Here is a 4,773-nt window from a genome sequence, read left to right on the forward strand (position 1 = left end):
CACCTGACCAACGCCAAACCTTTCCAATGTGTAAAACAAATATGACCATTCAACCCTATCAAATGCCTTTTCCGCGTCTAATGAAACCACTACTCCTGGTATCTTTCCCTGATGACAGGCTTGAATCATATTCAAAACCCTTCTAATATTATTGGATGATCTATGGCCCTTAATAAACCCCCGTCTGATCCTCTTTTGTAATATGTGGCAGTACCCTTTCTAGTCTCAGTGCTAACGTTTTAGAAAGGATTTTAAAATCTACATTTAGCAAGGATAATGGTCTATATGATGTACAATCTTCTGAATCCTTTCCTTTTTTTTAAGGATAAGAGAGATATTTGCCTCTTGCAGCGAAGGCGGGAGACAGCCCTGATTATATGCACAGTTATACATGTCCATAAGTGGACCAGCCAATATTTCTGTAAATTCTTTATAGAATTCAGCTTGAAAACCATCTGGGCCCGGTGCCTTACCACTCTGAAGTTGCCGAATTGCACCAAGTATTTCTTGGACTGTAAGAGGAGCATTTAGGACCGATACTTGTTCCGGAGTTAGGCCTGGAAAGGTCAAATTTTTTTAAAATGACTGCATCCTCCTCGTCATATCTTCATAATCCTGCGATTTATATAACTCAGAATAAAATTCTCTAAAGATCGCATTAATCTTTTTATGATCATGAGTTAAAATATCCGTACTTTCCTTGATAGACGTAATAGTCTGAGGGGCCTTTTTTTTCTTTGCAAGAAATGCTAAGTATCTACCCGGTTTGTCGCCATATTCATATAACCTTTGTTTTGCAAATAATATATATACACATACATACACATACACATACATCCCTCATATATACATAAAATAATAAAAGAAAACAACCCCAAGGTGGGGGGGAGAAAATCAAATCCCTCTCCCTACCCCGCATGATAATATTAAACAGTAAAGTAATATTTCCCTCTTAGCCGTTTGAGTAAGCGCAGTGTTTAGAGCTGTCCTAAGAGCCGTAATCCTTTGCAATTTAATAATAGAAGGCCTATCAGTGTATGCTGTTTCAGCTGCTTTTAAGCGAGCTTCGAGCAGACGCTGTTGTTCTCCCTTCAATTTCTTCTGGGTCGCTGAATAGGAGATGATCAAACCTCGCGTGTAAGCTTTGATGGTCTCCCACATCATTGATGGGTTGCTAGCTGTACCTGAATTAATTTCTAAAAAAGTTTTAAATTCTTGAGAGAAGTACTTTACAAATTTACTATCTTTCATTAGGAAGGGGTCCATACGCCAATGCCGAGGGGATGTCCCATTGTTCCTCGCCTTAGTTTCCATATATACAGCAGCGTGATCGGAAATTGCTATACTACCTATTTTACAGGATGATATGGAATTTTTAAAAATCGAGGGGGCGAAAAACATATCAATTCTGGTATGACATTTATGTGGATTGGAGTAAAAAGAAAAATCTCTGCCCTGTGGATGAAGACATCTCCATACATCTACTAATCCTAATTCTTTGTTCGGATCCATCAATTGTCTAGATCTGGGAGATACTCGTGCAGTACTCTTGGGAATCCTATCTATTTCTGGATCCATAATACAATTAAAGTCTCCCCCTATAATTATATGACGGGTACCAAAAGCCATCAATTTTGAAAAGGCTTCCGTTATAAATTTAAAGGAGTGTGCCGGAGGGCAGTACAAATTTAAAATCCCATGTTCCTCTCCATTTATGAGGGCTTTAATCAAAATATATCATCCAGATTCGTCTTTTATCTGCTTTAGGATTTTGAAAGGGAAATTCTTTCGGACAAGAATAACAATTCCCCTGCTTTTTGAGCTAAAAGAAGAAAAAAAGGCCTGATCAAATCCACCCTGTCGTAATTTCAAGTGTTCTTTATCCGACAGGTGTGTCTCCTGTAGGAGAGCTATATCAACTCTTTCCTTCTTAAGATTTGATAATATTTTCTTCCTTTTGACTGGCGAATTACTCCCCTTGACATTCCAGATGCACCACTTAACCGACTGATCAACCATAATCATCTGGGCCAATCCGAGATCCCTCGGGAGGGGGAACCCTATCCAGAACATCCCGAGCGTAGAGCATATAAAATTTTCAAAAATAACGCCTCTCTAATACGCCCACAACAATACAATAAAAAACTATTTCTAAATAAAACAAATAAAACGTATCTAAGTGGAGATTTTCCTCTTGTTCCCAGGGGGTGTCACTTCCTCTCCAAAAGTTCATCATATCCTCTCCCAACCAATGCCCCACCCTTGACCCAGACGCTCCTCAATAAAATGAGAGTTCAAATATAATACAAAGCTAGAGTTAACAGTGAGCACCCTACCCCCACCCACACCAACACCTGGATATATTTGGTAATGTTAATACCATATATAAATATATAACTATAAAATTACCACCCCAACAAATAATAATTAAATATAATACAAAATAACAAGGGAAAACAACCCCGCTCCTAGAGACAGAGGTAAAATTGAATAAGGTAACCACCTCCCCCCACCAACACCAACCAAACCCCCCCAGCTTTTTTATATATATATATATATACACACACACACACACACACACACACACACACACACACACACACACACACACATCCCTCATATATACATAAAATAATAAAAGAAAACAACCCCAAGGGGGGGGGAGAAAATCAAATCCCTCTCCCTACCCCGCATGATGATATTAAACAGTAAAGTAAGAGAAAAAAATGGGGGATATAAACCAAAGCAGGGGAAAAGGCAAACCAACATCCATTATGCCTTACAGTTTATCTAAGAGAGTCTAAGAATTCCTTAGCCTTTTCTGGCGATCCAAAGTTATATTCGGATCGTTCATGGTTAAAGTGTAACGTCGCTGGGTAGCGTAAGGATTACTGAATATTTAAGTCCCTTAAACGCTTCTTCGCCTCGTCGAATGCCTTCCTCTTTCGAACCAGAGCCGGGGAAATTTCCTGGAATAACATGATCTTGGATCCTTTATAGATCATAGCTTGGGGGTCTTTTCCACCCTTACCTGGCCTGATCCAGCTTCCAGATTTAAAAGCTGTGGCAGCCACTGCTCCAGGAATACTGTAAGCTGGCCTTCCTCTTCCCGTTCGGGAAGGCCCAGCAAACGAATATTTTTTTGACGACCTCGATTATCGAGGTAATCAATGTTATTCTCTAAGGATCGGACTCGCTGTTCGAGAGTCCGGACCTGATCCACAGCCGATTGTGCTGCAGTTTCGGAGGTCACGGCCTTTAGCTCCGCCCCTCTGACTCGGCGCTCGATTTCTTTAATGTCTTGGTCGTGCTTCTGCAGCGTGGCCGAGAGTGAGTCCCATCGACTTCGGGACTCCTCGATAAACGCGTCGATCTTCACGTCCAGCTTGGAGATCATCTCCACAAGGCTTGCCCCTGTAGGTAAGTCCCCTGGGACGGCTGTGGACGCCTCTGCTGGAGCTGGAGAGGGTGGGGGAGGGGGTCCTGCTTGTTGAGAGCTGCGGGCTCCCTTCCCTTTAGTCATTTTAACTAAAGATTAGATTGTTTAAGTTTAATATTAAACAACTAATTAAATTAAGCAACTATTATAAATGATTTGGTGAGTGTGGTGGGGGTGGGTGACCCACTTTACCCAAGTCTTGGGAGGAGCACTGTAGACTCAGACTTGCTGGGTCGCCACCATCTTGAATTCCCCTCAGAAATGAGCAGCTTTAAAACAAAAACTGGTAATGTATCAGTGTGATGGAGTATAAGCCTGTGTGCGTGTTGGGTGGTGTGTGTCTGTGTTCGAGAGAGAGCGTGTACACGAGAGAGTATAGATAAAAGTGAGGAATTGCACTTTGCTTTAATAAAAAGGGGAGGACTTGTAGCAGTTACTGGCGGGGCCCTGGGTTATGTTGTAGAACAGAGACATGGGGGTGTGGTTCAGGTACATAGTTCTTTGAAAGTTGCATCACTGGGAGACAGAGTTGTTAAGAGTTGATTAGCCCACTTGCCTTCATTGTTCACACCTTCATTAGATTAAATTACTTACAATGTGGAAACAGGCCCTTCGGCCCAACAAGTCCACACCGCCCCGCCGAAGCGCAACCCACCCATTCCCCTACATTTACCCCTTACCTAACACTACGGGCAATTTAGCATGGCCAATTCACCTGACCTGCACATCTTTGGACTGTGGGAGGAAACTGGAGCACCCGGAGGAAACCAACGCAGACACAGGGAGTACGTGCAAACTCCACACAGTCACCTGAGGTGGGAATTGAACCCGGGTCTCTGGCGCTGTGAGGCAGCAGTGCTAACCACTGTGCCACCGTGCCGCCCACACAGTTGAATATTGGAGTTGGGACATCATTTTGAAATTATACAGGATGTTGGTGAGGCCACTTTTAGAACACTGAGTACAGTTCTGGTCGCCCTGTTATAGGAAGAATACTATTAGAGAAGGTTCGGTAAAGATGTACCAGGATGTTGTCAGGACTGAAGGGTTTGAGTTATAAGGAGAGGCTGAGACTTTATTCACTGGAGTGGAGGAGGTTGAGGGGTGACCTTATTCAGATTTATAAAATCATGAGGGGTGTCGGCAAGGTGAGTAGCAAAAATAGTGAGGAGCATGTTTGGTTATGTCGAGTCCTAAATAAATAAATATTGACTCTACTGTTTCTTTTTCTCCTATTGGCATTTGGACACTTAAATTTGTCAGTAATCACAGCATTGCCACAGAGTGTACAGCGCATGCTCCTCGGTGTCAGCAAGAACGGCGCATGCTCCTAG

This window comes from Chiloscyllium plagiosum, unplaced genomic scaffold, assembly GCF_037043375.1.
Source record: "Chiloscyllium plagiosum isolate Xiang-an unplaced genomic scaffold, Cpla_swu_hap1 HiC_scaffold_27, whole genome shotgun sequence".
NCBI lineage: Eukaryota > Metazoa > Chordata > Chondrichthyes > Orectolobiformes > Hemiscylliidae > Chiloscyllium > Chiloscyllium plagiosum.